Source organism: Somniosus microcephalus, chromosome 20 (genome assembly GCF_052327205.1).
Source record: "Somniosus microcephalus isolate GS21.2 chromosome 20, FLI_Smic_1.0, whole genome shotgun sequence".
Lineage (NCBI taxonomy): Eukaryota > Metazoa > Chordata > Chondrichthyes > Squaliformes > Somniosidae > Somniosus > Somniosus microcephalus.
Window position 1 is genome coordinate 56,702,103 of NC_141006.1, and position 18,204 is coordinate 56,720,306.

Below are 18,204 nucleotides of genomic sequence, written 5' to 3' on the forward strand. Positions count from 1 at the left end.
TGCCCATGGAACTGTACCCCTATGAGAGTCTGTGCCTGTGGAACTGTATCCCAGTGAGAGTCAATGCCCATGGAACTGTACCCCAGTGAGAGTCAGCGCCCATGGAATTGTACCCCAGTGAGAGTCAATGCCCATGGAACTGTACCCCTATGAGAGTCTGTGCCTGTGGAACTGTACCCCTATGAGAGTCTGTGCCTGTGGAACTTTACCCCAGTGAGAGTCAGTACCCGTGGAATTGTACACCAGTGAGAGTCAGTGTCTGTGGAACTATACCTCAGTGAGAGTCAATGCCCATGGAACTGTACCCCTATGAGAGTCTGTGCACCTGAAACTGTACCCAAGTGAGAGTCAGTGCCTGTGGAACTGCACCCCAGTGAGAGTCAGTATCTGTGGAACTGTACCCAAGTGAGAGTCAGTGTCTGTGGAACTGTACCCCAGTGAGAGTCAGTGTCTGTGGAACTGTGCCCCAGTGAGAATCAGTGTTTGTGGAACTGTACCCAAGTGAGAGTCAGTGTTTGTGGAACGGTACCCCAGTGAAAGTCAGTGTTTGTGGAACTGTACCCCAGTGAGAATCAGTGGCTGAGGAACTGTACCCCAGTGGCAGTAAGTGCCTGTGGAACTGTACCCCAGTGAGAATCAGTGGCTGAGGAACTGTACCCCAGTGGCAGTAAGTGCCTGTGGAACTATACCCCAGTGGGAGTCAGTGCCTGTGCAACTTTACCCCAGTGAGAATCAGTGCCTGTGGAACTGTACCCCAGTGAGAGTCAGTGCCCATGGAACGGTACCCCAGTGAGAGTCAGTGCCTGTGGAACTGTACCCCAGTGAGAGTCAGTGCCTGTGGAACGGTTCCCCAGTGAGTGGTAGTGCCCATGGAACTGTACCCCAGTGAGAGTCAGTGCCTGTGGAACTGTACCCCGGTGAGAGTCAGTGCCCATGGTACTGTACCCCAGTGACAGTCAGTGCCCGTGGAAATGTACCCTGGTGAGAGTCAGTGCCCATGGAACTGTACCCTTGTGAGAGTCAGTGCCCATGGAACTGTACTCCCGTGAGAGTCAGTGCTGTGGAACTGTACCCTAGTGAGAGTCAGTTCCCATGAAACTGTAGCCCAGCGAGAGTCAGTGCCCGTGGAACTGTACCCCAGTTAGTCAGTGCCTGAGGAACTGTACCCCAGTGTGAGTCAGTGCCTGTGGAACTGTGCCCCAATGAGAGTCCGTGCCCGTGGAATTGTACCCCAGTGAATGTCAGTGCCTGTGGAACTGTAACCCAGTGAGAGTCAATGTCTGTGGAACTGTACCCCAGTGAGAGTCAAAGTCTGTGGAACTGTACCCCAGTGAGAGTCAGTGTCAGGGGAACTGTACCCCAGTGAGAGTTAGCGCCCATTCAACTGTACCCCAGTGATCGTCAATGCCTGTGGGAACTGTACCCCAGTGAGAGTCAGTGCCTGTGGAAATGTACCCCAGTGAGAGTCAGTGCCCATGGAAATGTACACCAGTGAGAGTCAGTGCCTATGGAAATGTACCCCAGTGAGAGTCAGTGCCTGTGGAGCTCTGCCCCAGTGAGTGTCAGTGCCCATGGAACTGTACACCAGTGAGAGTCAGTGCCTGTGGAACTGTATCCCAGTGAGAGTCAATGTCTGTGGAACTGTACCCCAGTGAGAGTCAAAGTCTGTGGAACTGTACCCCAGTGAGAGTCAGTGTCAGGGGAACTGTACCCCAGTGAGAGTTAGCGCCCATTCAACTGTACCCCAGTGATCGTCAATGCCTGTGGGAACTGTACCCGAGTGAGAGTCAGTGCCTGTGGAAATGTACCCCAGTGAGAGTCAGTGCCCATGGAAATGTACACCAGTGAGAGTCAGTGCCTATGGAAATGTACCCCAGTGAGAGTCAGTGCCTGTGGAGCTCTGCCCCAGTGAGTGTCAGTGCCCATGGAACTGTACACCAGTGAGAGTCAGTGCCTCTGGAACTGTACCCCAGTGAGAGTCAGTGCCTGTGGAACTGTATCCCAGTGAGAGTCAGTGGCTGTGGAACTGTACCCCAGTGAGTGTCCGTGCCCATGGAACTGTACCCCTGTGATAGTCAGCACCTGTGGAACTGTACCACAGTGAGAGTCAGTGCCTATGGAACAGCACCGCAGTGAGAGTCAGTGCCTGTGGAAATGTACCACAGTGATAGGCAGTGCCCATGGAACAGTACACCAGTGAGAGTCAGTGCATAAGTAAATGTACCGCAGTGATAGTCAGTGCCCATGGAACTGTACACGAGTGAGAGTCAGTGCCTGTGGAAATCTGCCCCAGTGAGAGTCAGTGCCTGAGGAACTGTGCCCCGGTGAGAGTCAGTGCCTGTGGAACTGTACCCCAGTGAGAGTCAGTGCCTGTGGAACTGTACCCCAGTGAGAGTCAGTGCCTGTGGAACTGTACCCCAGTGAGAGTCAGTGTCTGTAGAACTGTACCCCAGTGAGAGTCATTGCCTGTGGAACTGTAGCCCAGTGAGAGTCAGTGCCTGTGGAACTGTACCCCAGTGAGAGTCAGTGCCTGTGGAACTCTATCCCAGTGAGAGTCAATGCCCATGGAACTGTACCCCTATGAGAGTCTGTGCCTGTGGAACTGTATCCCAGTGAGAGTCAATGCCCATGGGACTGTACCCCTATGAGAGTCTGTGCCTGTGGAACTGTATCCCAGTGAGAGTCAATGCTCATGGAACTGTACCCCAGTGAGAGTCAATGCCCATGGAACTGTACCCCAGTGAGAGTCAGTATCTGTGGAACTGTACCCCTATGAGAGTCTGTGCCTGTGGAACTTTACCCCAGTGAGAGTCAGCGCCCGTGGAATTGTACACCAGTGAGAGTCAGTGTCTGTGGAACTATACCTCAGTGAGAGTCAATGCCCATGGAACTGTACCCCTATGAGAGTCTGTGCACCTGAAACTGTACCCAAGTGAGAGTCAGTGCCTGTGGAACTGCACCCCAGTGAGAGTCAGTATCTGTGGAACTGTACCCAAGTGAGAGTCAGTGTCTGTGGAACTGTACCCCAGTGAGAGTCAGTGCCTGTGGAAATGTACCCCAGTGAGAGTCAGTGCTCATGGAAATGTACACCAGTGAGAGTCAATGCCCATGAAACTGTAGCCCAGTGAGAGTCAGTGCCCATGGAACTGTACCCCAGTTAGTCAGTGCCTGTGGAACTGTACCCCAGTGTGAGTCAGTGCCTGTGGAACTGTGCCCCAATGAGAGTCCGTGCCCGTGGAATTGTACCCCAGTGAGTGTCAGTGCCTGTGGAACTGTAACCCAGTGAGAGTCAATGTCTGTGGAACTGTACCCCAGTGAGAGTCAAAGTCTGTGGAACTGTACCCCAGTGAGAGTCAGTGTCAGGGGAACTGTACCCCAGTGAGAGTTAGCGCCCATTCAACTGTACCCCAGTGATCGTCAATGCCTGTGGGAACTGTACCCCAGTGAGAGTCAGTGCCTGTGGAAATGTACCCCAGTGAGAGACAGTGCCCATGGAAATGTACACCAGTGAGAGTCAGTGCCTATGGAAATGTACCCCAGTGAGAGTCAGTGCCTGTGGAGCTCTGCCCCAGTGAGAGTCAGTGCCCATGGTACTGTACCCCAGTGACAGTCAGTGCCCATGGAAATGTATCGTAGTGAGAGTCAGTGCCCATGAAACTGTACCCCAGTGAGAGTCAGTGCCCGTGGAAATGTACCGCAGTGAGTGTCAATGTCTGTGGAACTGTACCCCAGTGATCGTCAATGCTTGTGGGAACTGTACCCCAGTGAGAGTCAGTGCCTGTGGAAATGTACCCCAGTGAGAGTCAGTGCCCATGGAAATGTACACCAGTGAGAGTCAGTGCCTGTGGAGCTCTGCCCCAGTGAGTGTCAGTGCCCATGGAACTGTACACCAGTGAGAGTCAGTGCCTGTGGAACTGCACCCCAGTGAGAGTCAGCGTCCGTGGAACTGTACCCCACTGAGAGTCAGTGCCCGTGGAACTGTACCCCAGTGAGAGGTAGTGCCCATGGAAATGTACCCCAGTAAGAGTCAGTGCCTGTGGAAATGTACCACAGTGATAGTCAGTGCCCATGGAACAGTACACCAGTGAGAGTCAGTTCCTAAGGAAATGTACCCCAGTGATAGTCAGTGCCCATGGAACTGTACACGAATGAGAGTCAGTGCCTGTGGAAATCTGCCCCAGTGAGAGTCAGTGCCTGAGGAACTGTGCCCCAGTGAGAATCAGTGCCTGAGGAACTGTGCCCCAGTGAGAGTCAGTGCCTGTGGAACTGTACCCCAGTGAGAGTCAGTGCCTGCGGAACTGTATGCCAGTGAGAGTCAGTGCCTGTGGAACTGTACCCCAGTGAGAGTCAGTGCCTGTGGAAATGTACCCCAGTGAGAGTCAGTGCTCATGGAAATGTACACCAGTGAGAGTCAGTGCCTATGGAAATGTACCCCAGTGAGAGTCAGTGCCTGTGGAGCTCTGCCCCAGTGAGTGTCAGTGCCCATGGAACTGTACACCAGTGAGAGTCAGTGCCTGTGGAACTGTACACCAGTGAGAGTCAGTGCCTGCGGAACTCCATCCCAGTGAGAGTCAATGCCCATGGAACTGTACCCCTATGAGAGTCTGTGCCTGTGGAACTGTATCCCAGTGAGAGTCAATGCCCATGGAACTGTACCCCAGTGAGAGTCAGCGCCCATGGAATTGTACCCCAGTGAGAGTCAATGCCCATGGAACTGTACCCCTATGAGAGTCTGTGCCTGTGGAACTGTACCCCTATGAGAGTCTGTGCCTGTGGAACTTTACCCCAGTGAGAGTCAGTACCCGTGGAATTGTACACCAGTGAGAGTCAGTGTCTGTGGAACTAATCCTCAGTGAGAGTCAATGCCCATGGAACTGTACCCCTATGAGAGTCTGTGCACCTGAAACTGTACCCAAGTGAGAGTCAGTGCCTGTGGAACTGCACCCCAGTGAGAGTCACTATCTGTGGAACTGTACCCAAGTGAGAGTCAGTGTCTGTGGAACTGTACCCCAGTGAGAGTCAGTGTCTGTGGAACTGTGCCCCAGTGAGAATCAGTGTTTGTGGAACTGTACCCAAGTGAGAGTCAGTGTTTGTGGAACGGTACCCCAGTGAAAGTCAGTGTTTGTGGAACTGTACCCCAGTGAGAATCAGTGGCTGAGGAACTGTACCCCAGTGGCAGTAAGTGCCTGTGGAACTGTACCCCAGTGAGAATCAGTGGCTGAGGAACTGTACCCCAGTGGCAGTAAGTGCCTGTGGAACTATACCCCAGTGGGAGTCAGTGCCTGTGCAACTTTACCCCAGTGAGAATCAGTGCCTGTGGAACTGTACCCCAGTGAGAGTCAGTGCCCATGGAACTGTACCCCAGTGAGAGTCAGTGCCTGTGGAACTGTACCCCGGTGAGAGTCAGTGCCCATGGTACTGTACCCCAGTGACAGTCAGTGCCCGTGGAAATGTACCCTGGTGAGAGTCAGTGCCCATGGAACTGTACCCTTGTGAGAGTCAGTGCCCATGGAACTGTACTCCCGTGAGAGTCAGTGCTGTGGAACTGTACCCTAGTGAGAGTCAGTTCCCATGAAACTGTAGCCCAGCGAGAGTCAGTGCCCGTGGACCTGTACCCCAGTTAGTCAGTGCCTGAGGAACTGTACCCCAGTGTGAGTCAGTGCCTGTGGAACTGTGCCCCAATGAGAGTCCGTGCCCGTGGAATTGTACCCCAGTGAGTGTCAGTGCCTGTGGAACTGTAACCCAGTGAGAGTCAATGTCTGTGGAACTGTACCCCAGTGAGAGTCAAAGTCTGTGGAACTGTACCCCAGTGAGAGTCAGTGTCAGGGGAACTGTACCCCAGTGAGAGTTAGCGCCCATTCAACTGTACCCCAGTGATCGTCAATGCCTGTGGGAACTGTACCCCAGTGAGAATCAGTGCCTGTGGAAATGTACCCCAGTGAGAGTCAGTGCCCATGGAAATGTACACCAGTGAGAGTCAGTGCCTATGGAAATGTACCCCAGTGAGAGTCAGTGCCTGTGGAGCTCTGCCCCAGTGAGTGTCAGTGCCCATGGAACTGTACACCAGTGAGAGTCAGTGCCTGTGGAACTGTATCCCAGTGAGAGTCAGTGGCTGTGGAACTGTACCCCAGTGAGTGTCCGTGCCCATGGAACTGTACCCCTGTGATAGTCAGCACCTGTGGAACTGTACCACAGTGAGAGTCAGTGCCTATGGAACAGCACCGCCGTGAGAGTCAGTGCCTGTGGAAATGTACCACAGTGATAGGCAGTGCCCATGGAACAGTACACCAGTGAGAGTCAGTGCATCAGGAAATGTACCGCAGTGATAGTCAGTGCCCATGGAACTGTACACGAGTGAGAGTCAGTGCCTGTGGAAATCTGCCCCAGTGAGAGTCAGTGCCTGAGGAACTGTGCCCCGGTGAGAGTCAGTGCCTGTGGAACTCTACCCCAGTGAGAGTCAGTGCCTGTGGAACTGTACCCCAGTGAGAGTCAGTGCCTGTGGAACTGTACCCCAGTGAGAGTCAGTGTCTCTAGAACTGTACCCCAGTGAGAGTCATTGCCTGTGGAACTGTAGCCCAGTGAGAGTCAGTGCCTGTGGAACTGTACCCCAGTGAGAGTCATTGCCTGTGGAACTGTAGCCCAGTGAGAGTCATTGCCTGTGGAACTGTAGCCCAGTGAGAGTCAGTGCCTGTGGAAATGTACCCCAGTGAGAGTCAGTGCTCATGGAAATGTACACCAGTGAGAGTCAGTGCCTATGGAAATGTACCCCAGTGTGAGTCAGTGCCTGTGGAGCTCTGCCCCAGTGAGTGTCAGTGCCTGAGGAACTGTGCCCCAGTGAGAGTCAGTGCCTGTGGAACTGTACCCCAGTGAGAGTCAGTGCCTGCGGAACTGTATGCCAGTGAGAGTCAGTGCCTGTGGAACTGTACCCCAGTGAGAGTCAGTGCCTGTGGAAATGTACCCCAGTGAGAGTCAGTGCTCATGGAAATGTACACCAGTGAGAGTCAGTGCCTATGGAAATGTACCCCAGTGAGAGTCAGTGCCTGTGGAGCTCTGCCCCAGTGAGTGTCAGTGCCCATGGAACTGTACACCAGTGAGAGTCAGTGCCTGTGGAACTGTACACCAGTGAGAGTCAGTGCCTGCGGAACTCTATCCCAGTGAGAGTCAATGCCCATGGAACTGTACCCCTATGAGAGTCTGTGCCTGTGGAACTGTATCCCAGTGAGAGTCAATGCCCATGGAACTGTACCCCAGTGAGAGTCAGCGCCCATGGAAATGTACACCAGTGAGAGTCAGTGCCTATGGAAATGTACCCCAGTGTGAGTCAGTGCCTGTGGAGCTCTGCCCCAGTGAGTGTCAGTGCCTGAGGAACTGTGCCCCAGTGAGAGTCAGTGCCTGTGGAACTGTACCCCAGTGAGAGTCAGTACCCGTGGAATTGTACACCAGTGAGAGTCAGTGTCTGTGGAACTATACCTCAGTGAGAGTCAATGCCCATGGAACTGTACCCCTATGAGAGTCTGTGCACCTGAAACTGTACCCAAGTGAGAGTCAGTGCCTGTGGAACTGCACCCCAGTGAGAGTCAGTATCTGTGGAACTGTACCCAAGTGAGAGTCAGTGTCTGTGGAACTGTACCCCAGTGAGAGTCAGTGTCTGTGGAACTGTGCCCCAGTGAGAATCAGTGTTTGTGGAACTGTACCCAAGTGAGAGTCAGTGTTTGTGGAACGGTACCCCAGTGAAAGTCAGTGTTTGTGGAACTGTACCCCAGTGAGAATCAGTGGCTGAGGAACTGTACCCCAGTGGCAGTAAGTGCCTGTGGAACTGTACCCCAGTGAGAATCAGTGGCTGAGGAACTGTACCCCAGTGGCAGTAAGTGCCTGTGGAACTATACCCCAGTGGGAGTCAGTGCCTGTGCAACTTTACCCCAGTGAGAATCAGTGCCTGTGGAACTGTACCCCAGTGAGAGTCAGTGCCCATGGAACGGTACCCCAGTGAGAGTCAGTGCCTGTGGAACTGTACCCCAGTGAGAGTCAGTGCCTGTGGAACGGTTCCCCAGTGAGTGGTAGTGCCCATGGAACTGTACCCCAGTGTGAGTCAGTGCCTGTGGAACTGTGCCCCAATGAGAGTCCGTGCCCGTGGAATTGTACCCCAGTGAGTGTCAGTGCCTGTGGAACTATACCCCAGTGGGAGTCAGTGCCTGTGCAACTTTACCCCAGTGAGAATCAGTGCCTGTGGAACTGTACCCCAGTGAGAGTCAGTGCCCATGGAACGGTACCCCAGTGAGAGTCAGTGCCTGTGGAACTGTACCCCAGTGAGAGTCAGTGCCTGTGGAACGGTTCCCCAGTGAGTGGTAGTGCCCATGGAACTGTACCCCAGTGTGAGTCAGTGCCTGTGGAACTGTGCCCCAATGAGAGTCCGTGCCCGTGGAATTGTACCCCAGTGAGTGTCAGTGCCTGTGGAACTGTAACCCAGTGAGAGTCAATGTCTGTGGAACTGTACCCCAGTGAGAGTCAAAGTCTGTGGAACTGTACCCCAGTGAGAGTCAGTGTCAGGGGAACTGTACCCCAGTGAGAGTTAGCGCCCATTCAACTGTACCCCAGTGATCGTCAATGCCTGTGGGAACTGTACCCCAGTGAGAATCAGTGCCTGTGGAAATGTACCCCAGTGAGAGTCAGTGCCCATGGAAATGTACACCAGTGAGAGTCAGTGCCTATGGAAATGTACCCCAGTGAGAGTCAGTGCCTGTGGAGCTCTGCCCCAGTGAGTGTCAGTGCCCATGGAACTGTACACCAGTGAGAGTCAGTGCCTGTGGAACTGTATCCCAGTGAGAGTCAGTGGCTGTGGAACTGTACCCCAGTGAGTGTCCGTGCCCATGGAACTGTACCCCTGTGATAGTCAGCACCTGTGGAACTGTACCACAGTGAGAGTCAGTGCCTATGGAACAGCACCGCCGTGAGAGTCAGTGCCTGTGGAAATGTACCACAGTGATAGGCAGTGCCCATGGAACAGTACACCAGTGAGAGTCAGTGCATCAGGAAATGTACCGCAGTGATAGTCAGTGCCCATGGAACTGTACACGAGTGAGAGTCAGTGCCTGTGGAAATCTGCCCCAGTCAGAGTCAGTGCCTGAGGAACTGTGCCCCGGTGAGAGTCAGTGCCTGTGGAACTGTACCCCAGTGAGAGTCAGTGCCTGTGGAACTGTACCCCAGTGAGAGTCAGTGCCTGTGGAACTGTACCCCAGTGAGAGTCAGTGTCTGTAGAACTGTACCCCAGTGAGAGTCATTGCCTGTGGAACTGTAGCCCAGTGAGAGTCAGTGCCTGTGGAACTGTACCCCAGTGAGAGTCATTGCCTGTGGAACTGTAGCCCAGTGAGAGTCATTGCCTGTGGAACTGTAGCCCAGTGAGAGTCAGTGCCTGTGGAAATGTACCCCAGTGAGAGTCAGTGCTCATGGAAATGTACACCAGTGAGAGTCAGTGCCTATGGAAATGTACCCCAGTGAGAGTCAGTGCCTGTGGAGCTCTGCCCCAGTGAGTGTCAGTGCCCATGGAACTGTACACCAGTGAGAGTCAGTGCCTGTGGAACTGTACCCCAGTGAGAGTCAGTGCCTGTGGAACTCTATCCCAGTGAGAGTCAATGCCCATGGAACTGTACCCCTATGAGAGTCTGTGCCTGTGGAACTGTATCCCAGTGAGAGTCAATGCCCATGGAACTGTACCCCAGTGAGAGTCAGCGCCCATGGAATTGTACCCCAGTGAGAGTCAATGCCCATGGAACTGTACCCCTATGAGAGTCTGTGCCTGTGGAACTGTACCCCTATGAGAGTCTGTGCCTGTGGAACTTTACCCCAGTGAGAGTCAGTGCCCGTGGAATTGTACACCAGTGAGAGTCAGTGTCTGTGGAACTATACCTCAGTGAGAGTCAATGCCCATGGAACTGTACCCCTATGAGAGTCTGTGCACCTGAAACTGTACCCAAGTGAGAGTCAGTGCCTGTGGAACTGCACCCCAGTGAGAGTCAGTATCTGTGGAACTGTACCCAAGTGAGAGTCAGTGTCTGTGGAACTGTACCCCAGTGAGAGTCAGTGTCTGTGGAACTGTGCCCCAGTGAGAATCAGTGTTTGTGGAACTGTACCCAAGTGAGAGTCAGTGTTTGTGGAACGGTAACCCAGTGAAAGTCAGTGTTTGTGGAACTGTACCCCAGTGAGAATCAGTGGCTGACGAACTGTACCCCAGTGGCAGTAAGTGCCTGTGGAACTGTACCGCAGTGAGAATCAGTGGCTGAGGAACTGTACCCCAGTGGCAGTAAGTGCCTGTGGAACTATACCCCAGTGGGAGTCAGTGCCTGTGCAACTTTACCCCAGTGAGAATCAGTGCCTGTGGAACTGTACCCCAGTGAGAGTCAGTGCCCATGGAACGGTACCCCAGTGAGAGTCAGTGCCTGTGGAACTGTACCCCAGTGAGAGTCAGTGCCTGTGGAACGGTTCCCCAGTGAGTGGTAGTGCCCATGGAACTGTACCCCAGTGAGAGTCAGTGCCTGTGGAACTGTACCCCGGTGAGAGTCAGTGCCCATGGTACTGTACCCCAGTGACAGTCAGTGCCCGTGGAAATGTACCCTGGTGAGAGTCAGTGCCCATGGAACTGTACCCTAGTGAGAGTCAGTGCCCATGGAACTGTACTCCCGTGAGAGTCAGTGCTGTGGAACTGTACCCTAGTGAGAGTCAGTGCCCATGAAACTGTAGCCCAGTGAGAGTCAGTGCCCATGGAACTGTACCTCAGTTAGTCAGTGCCTGTGGAACTGTACCCCAGTGTGAGTCAGTGCCTGTGGAACTGTGCCCCAATGAGAGTCCGTGCCCGTGGAATTGTACCCCAGTGAGTGTCAGTGCCTGTGGAACTGTAACCCAGTGAGAGTCAATGTCTGTGGAACTGTACCCCAGTGAGAGTCAAAGTCTGTGGAACTGTACCCCAGTGAGAGTCAGTGTCAGGGGAACTGTACCCCAGTGAGAGTTAGCGCCCATTCAACTGTACCCCAGTGATCGTCAATGCCTGTGGGAACTGTACCCCAGTGAGAGTCAGTGCCTGTGGAAATGTACCCCAGTGAGAGTCAGTGCCCATGGAAATGTACCCCAGTGAGAGTCAGTGCCTGTGGAGCTCTGCCCCAGTGAGTGTCAGTGCCCATGGAACTGTACACCAGTGAGAGTCAGTGCCTCTGGAACTGTATCCCAGTGAGAGTCAGTGGCTGTGGAACTGTACCCCAGTGAGTGTCCGTGCCCATGGAACTGTACCCCTGTGATAGTCAGCACCTGTGGAACTGTACCACAGTGAGAGTCAGTGCCTATGGAACAGCACCGCAGTGAGAGTCGGTGCCTGTGGAAATGTACCACAGTGATAGGCAGTGCCCATGGAACAGTACACCAGTGAGAGTCAGTGCATAAGGAAATGTACCGCAGTGATAGTCAGTGCCCATGTAACTGTACACGAGTGAGAGTCAGTGCCTGTGGAAATCTGCCCCAGTGAGAGTCAGTGCCTGAGGAACTGTGCCCCGGTGAGAGTCAGTGCCTGTGGAACTGTACCCCAGTGAGAGTCAGTGCCTGTGGAACTGTATCCCAGTGAGAGTCAGTGCCTGTGGAACTGTACCCCAGTGAGAGTCAGTGTCTGTAGAACTGTACCCCAGTGAGAGTCATTGCCTGTGGAACTGTAGCCCAGTGAGAGTCAGTGCCTGTGGAACTGTACCCCAGTGAGAGTCAGTGCCTGTGGAACTCTCTCCCAGTGAGAGTCAATGCCCATGGAACTGTACCCCTATGAGAGTCTGTGCCTGTGGAACTGTATCCCAGTGAGAGTCAATGCCCATGGAACTGTACCCCTATGAGAGTCTGTGCCTGTGGAACTGTATCCCAGTGAGAGTCAATGCCCATGGAACTGTACACCAGTGAGAGTCAGTGCCTCTGGAACTGTATCCCAGTGAGAGTCAGTATCTGTGGAACTGTACCCCTATGAGAGTCTGTGCCTGTGGAACTTTACCCCAGTGAGAGTCAGTGCCCGTGGAATTGTACACCAGTGAGAGTCAGTGTCTGTGGAACTATACCTCAGTGAGAGTCAATGCCCATGGAACTGTACCCCTTTGAGAGTCTGTGCACCTGAAACTGTACCCAAGTGAGAGTCAGTGCCTGTGGAACTGCACCCCAGTGAGAGTCAGTATATGTGGAACTGTACCCAAGTGAGAGTGAGTGTCTGTGGAACTGTACCCCAGTGAGAGTCAGTGTCTGTGGAACTGTGCCCCAGTGAGAGTCAGTGTTTGTGGAACTGTACCCAAGTGAGAGTCAGTGTTTGTGGAACGGTACCCCAGTGAAAGTCAGTGTTTGTGGAACTGTACCCCAGTGAGAATCAGTGGCTGAGGAACTGTACCCCAGTGGCAGTAAGTGCCTGTGGAACTGTACCCCAGTGAGAATCAGTGGCTGAGGAACTGTACCCCAGTGGCAGTAAGTGCCTGTGGAACTATACCCCAGTGGGAGTCAGTGCCTGTGCAACTTTACCCCAGTGAGAATCAGTGCCTGTGGAACTGTACCCCAGTGAGAGTCAGTGCCCATGGAACGGTACCCCAGTGAGAGTCAGTGCCTGTGGAACTGTACCCCAGTGAGAGTCAGTGCCTGTGGAACGGTTCCCCAGTGAGTGGTAGTGCCCATGGAACTGTACCCCAGTGAGAGTCAGTGCCTGTGGAACTGTACCCCGGTGAGAGTCAGTGCCCATGGTACTGTACCCCAGTGACAGTCAGTGCCCGTGGAAATGTACCCTGGTGAGAGTCAGTGCCCATGGAACTGTATCCTAGTGAGAGTCAGTGCCCGTGGAACTGTACTCCCGTGAGAGTCAGTGCTGTGGAACTGTACCCTAGTGAGAGTCAGTGCCCATGAAACTGTAGCCCAGTGAGACTCAGTGCCCGTGGAACTGTACCCCAGTTAGTCAGTGCCTGTGGAACTGTACCCCAGTGAGAGTCAGTGCCTGTGGAACTGTGCCCCAATGAGAGTCCGTGCCCGTGGAATTGTACCCCAGTGAGTGTCAGTGCCTGTGGAACTGTAACCCAGTGAGAGTCAATGTCTGTGGAACTGTACCCCAGTGAGAGTCAAAGTCTGTGGAACTGTACCCCAGTGAGAGTCAGTGTCAGGGGAACTGTACCCCAGTGAGAGTTAGCGCCCATTCAACTGTACCCCAGTGATCGTCAATGCCTGTGGGAACTGTACCACAGTGAGAGTCAGTGCCTGTGGAAATGTACCCCAGTGAGAGTCAGTGCCCATGGAAATGTACACCAGTGAGAGTCAGTGCCGATGGAAATGTACCCCAGTGAGAGTCAGTGCCTGTGGAGCTCTGCCCCAGTGAGTGTCAGTGCCCATGGAACTGTACACCAGTGAGAGTCAGTGCCTGTGGAACTGTACCCCAGTGAGAGTCAGTGCCTGTGGAACTGTATCCCAGTGAGAGTCAGTGGCTGTGGAACTGTACCCCAGTGAGTGTCCGTGCCCATGGAACTGTACCCCTGTGATAGTCAGCACCTGTGGAACTGTACCACAGTGAGAGTCAGTGCCTATGGAACAGCACCGCAGTGAGAGTCAGTGCCTGTGGAAATGTACCACAGTGATAGGCAGTGCCCATGGAACAGTACACCAGTGAGAGTCAGTGCCTAAGGAAATGTACCGCAGTGATAGTCAGTGCCCATGGAACTGTACACGAGTGAGAGTCAGTGCCTGTGGAAATCTGCCCCAGTGAGAGTCAGTGCCTGAGGAACTGTGCCCCAGTGAGAGTCAGTGCCTGTGGAACTGTACCCCAGTGAGAGTCAGTGCCTGTGGAACTGTACCCCAGTGAGAGTCAGTGCCTGTGGAGCTGTACCCCAGTGTGAGTCAGTGTCTGTAGAACTGTACCCCAGTGAGAGTCATTGCCTGTGGAACTGTAGCCCAGTGAGAGTCAGTGCCTGTGGAACTGTACCGCAGTGAGAGTCATTGCCTGTGGAACTGTAGCCCAGTGAGAGTCAGTGCCTGTGGAACTCTACCGCAGTGAGAGTCAGTGCCTGTGGACCTGTAGCCCAGTGAGAGTCAGTGTCGGTCGAAATGTACCCCAGTGAGAGTCAGTGCCCGTGGAACTGTACCCCAGTGAGAATCAGTTTATGTGGAACTGTGCCACTCTGATAGTCAGCGCCGTTGGAACACTACCCCAGTGAGAGTCATTGCCTGTGGAACTGTACCCCAGTGAGAATCAGTGCCCATGGAAATGTATCCCTCTAAGAGACAGTGCCTGTGGAACTGTACCCCAGTGAGAGTCAGTGCCTGAGGAACTGCACACCAGTGAGAGTCAGGGCCCGTGGAACTGTACCCCAGAGAGTGTCAGTGCCTGTGGAACTGTAGCCCAGTGAGAGTCAGTGCCCATGGAACTGTACCCCAGTGAGAGTCAGTGCCCGTGGAACTGTACCCCAGTGAGAGTCAGTGCCTGTGGAAAGGTACCACTGTGAGAGTCAATGTCTGTGGAACTGTACCCCGTGATAGTCAGCACCTGTGGAACTGGACCGCAGTGAGAGTCAGTGCCTGTGGAACTGTACCACAGTGAGAGTCAGTGCCCATGAAAATATACCCCAGTGAGAGTCAGTGCCTGTGGAACTGTACCCCAATGAGAGTCAGTGCCTGTGGAATTGTACCCCAGTGAGAATCAGTGCCTGTGGAACTGTAACCCTGTGGTCGTCAGTCCCTGTGGAACACTACCCCAGTGAGAGTCAGTGCCTGTGGAACTTTACCCCAGTGAGAGTCAGTGCCTGTGGAACTGTAGCCCAGCGAGAGTCAGTCCCTGTGGAACACTACCCCAGTGAGAATCAGTGCCTGTGGAACTGTACCCCAGTGAGAGTCAGTGCCTGTGGAACTATAGCCCAGTGAGAGTCTTTGCCTGTGGAACTGTAGCCCAGTGAGAGTCAGTGCCTGTGGAACTGTACCGCAGTGAGAGTCAGTGCCTGTGGGCCTGTAGCCCAGTGAGAGTCATTGCCTGTGGAACTGTAGCCCAGTGAGAGTCAGTGTCGGTCGAAATGTCCCCTTGTGAGAGTCAGTGTCTGTGGAACTTTACCCCGATGAGAGTCAGTGCCCGTGGAACTGTACCCCAGTGAGAGTCAGTTTATGTGGAACTGTACCACTGTGATAGTCAGCGCCGTTGGAACACTACCCCAGTGAGAGTCAGTGCCTGTGGAACTGTACCCCAGTGAGAATCAGTGCCCATGGAAATGTATCCCTGTGAGAGTCAGTGCCTGTGGAACTGTACCCCAGTGAGAGTCAGTGCCTGAGGAACTGTTCCCCAGTGAGAGTCAGTGCCTGTGGAACTGTACACCAGTGAGAGTCAGTGCCTGTGGAACTGTACCCCAGTGAGAATCAGTGTCTGTGGAACTGTACCCCTATGAGAGTCAGTGCCCATGGAACTGTACCCCAGTGAGAGGTAGTGCCCATGGAACTGTACCCCAGGGAGAGTCAGTGCCCGTGGGACTGTACCCCAGTGAGAGTCTGTGTCTGTGGAACAGTCCCCCAGTGTGTGTCAGTGCCCGTGGAACTGTACCCCAGTGAGAGTCAGTGCCTGTGGAACTGTACCCCAGTGAGAGTCAGTTCCTTTGGAACTGTACCCCAGTGAGAGTCAGTGCCTGTGGAACTGTATCCAAGTGAGAGTCAGTGCCTGTGGAACTGTACCCCAGTGAGAGTCAGTGCCTTTGGAACTGTACCCCAGTGAGAGTCAGTGCCTGTGGAACTGTATCCAAGTGAGAGTCAGTGCTAGTGGAACTGTACCCCAGTGAGAGTCAGTACCTGTTGAACTGTACCCCAGTGAGAGTCAGTGTCTGTGGAGCTGTGCCCCAGTGAGAGTCAGTGCCTGTGGAACTGTACCCCAGTGAGTGTCAGTGCCCGTGGTAAAGTGCCCCAGTGAGAGTCAGTGCCTGTGGAACGGTACCCCAGCGAATGTAAGTGTCTGTAGAACTGTACCCCAGCGAGTGTCAGTGCCTGTGGAACTGTACCCTAGTGAGAGTCAGTGCCTTTGGAACTGTACCCCAGTGAGAGTCAGTGCCTGTGGAACTGTATCCAAGTGAGAGTCAGTGCTAGTGGAACTGTACCCCAGTGAGAGTCAGTGCCTGTTGAACTGTACCCCAGTGAGAGTCAGTGTCTGTGGAACTGCGTCCCAGTGAGAGTCAGTGTCTGTCGAAATGTACCCCAATGAGAGTCAATATCTGTGAAACTGCACCCCAATGAGAGTCAGTGCCCATGGAACTGTACCCCTGTGAGAATCAGTGTCTGTGGAGCTGTGCCCCAGTGAGAGTCAGTGCCTGTGGAACTGTACCCCAGTGAGTGTCAGTGCCCATGGTAAAGTGCCCCAGTGAGAGTCAGTGCCTATGGAACGGTACCCCAGCGAATGTAAGTGTCTGTAGAACTGTACCCCAGCGAGTGTCAGTGCCTGTGGAACTGTATCCTAGTGAGAGTCAGTGCCTTTGGAACTGTACCCCAGTGAGAGTCAGTGCCTGTGGAACTGTATCCAAGTGAGAGTCAGTGCTAGTGGAACTGTACCCCAGTGAGAGTCAGTGCCTGTTGAACTGTACCCCAGTGAGAGTCAGTGTCTGTGGAACTGCGTCCCAGTGAGAGTCAGTGTCTGTCGAAATGTACCCCAATGAGAGTCAATATCTGTGGAACTGTACCCCAGTAAGAGTCAGTGCCTGTGGAAATGTACCACAGTGATAGTCAGTGCCCATGGAACAGTACACCAGTGAGAGTCAGTGCCTGTGGAGCTCTGCCCCAGTGAGTGTCAGTGCCCATGGAACTGTACACCAGTGAGAGTCAGTGCCTGTGGAACTGCACCCCAGTGAGAGTCAGCGTCCGTGGAACTGTACCCCAGTGAGAGTCAGTGCCCGTGGAACTGTACCCCAGTGAGAGTCAGTGCCTGTGGAAATGTACCCCAGTGAGAGTCAGTGCTCATGGAAATGTACACCAGTGTGAGTTAGTGCCTATGGAAATGTACCCCAGTGAGAGTCAGTGGCTGTGGAGCTCTGCCCCAGTGAGTGTCAGTGCCCATGGAACTGTACACCAGTGAGAGTCAGTGCCTGTGGAACTGTACACCAGTGAGAGTCAGTGCCTGTGGAATTCTATCCCAGTGAGAGTCAATGCCCATGGAACTGTACCCCTATGAGAGTCTGTGCCTGTGGAACTGTATCCCAGTCAGAGTCAATGCCCATGGAACTGTACCCCAGTGAGATTCAGCGCCCATGGAATTGTACCCCAGTGAGAGTCAATGCCCATGGAACTGTACCCCTATGAGAGTCTGTGCCTGTGGAACTGTACCCCTATGAGAGTCTGTGCCTGTGGAACTTTACCCCAGTGAGAGTCAGTACCCGTGGAATTGTACACCAGTGAGAGTCAGTGTCTGTGGAACTATACCTCAGTGAGAGTCAATGCCCATGGAACTGTACCCCTTTGAGAGTCTGTGCACCTGAAACTGTACCCAAGTGAGAGTCAGTGCCTGTGGAACTGCACCCCAGTGAGAGTCAGTATCTGTGGAACTGTACCCAAGTGAGAGTCAGTGTCTGTGGAACTGTACCCCAGTGAGAGTCAGTGTCTGTGGAACTGTGCCCCAGTGAGAATCAGTGTTTGTGGAATTGTACCCAAGTGAGAGTCAGTGTTTGTGGAGCGGTACCCCAGTGAAAGTCAGTGTTTGTGGAACTGTACCCCAGTGAGAATCAGTGGCTGAGGAACTGTACCCCAGTGGCAGTAAGTGCCTGTGGAACTGCACCCCAGTGAGAATCAGTGGCTGAGGAACTGTACCCCAGTGGCAGTAAGTGCCTGTGGAACTATACCCCAGTGGGAGTCAGTGCCTGTGCAACTTTACCCCAGTGAGAATCAGTGCCTGTGGAACTGTACCCCAGTGAGAGTCAGTGCCCATGGAACGGTACCCCAGTGAGAGTCAGTGCCTGTGGAACTGTACCCCAGTGAGAGTCAGTGCCTGTGGAACGGTTCCCCAGTGAGTGGTAGTGCCCATGGAACTGTACCCCAGTGAGAGTCAGTGCCTGTGGAACTGTACCCCGGTGAGAGTCAGTGCCCATGGTACTGTACCCCAGTGACAGTCAGTGCCCGTGGAAATGTACCCTGGTGAGAGTCAGTGCCCATGGAACTGTACCCCAGTGAGAGTCAGTGCCCATGGAACTGTACTCCAGTGAGAGTCAGTGC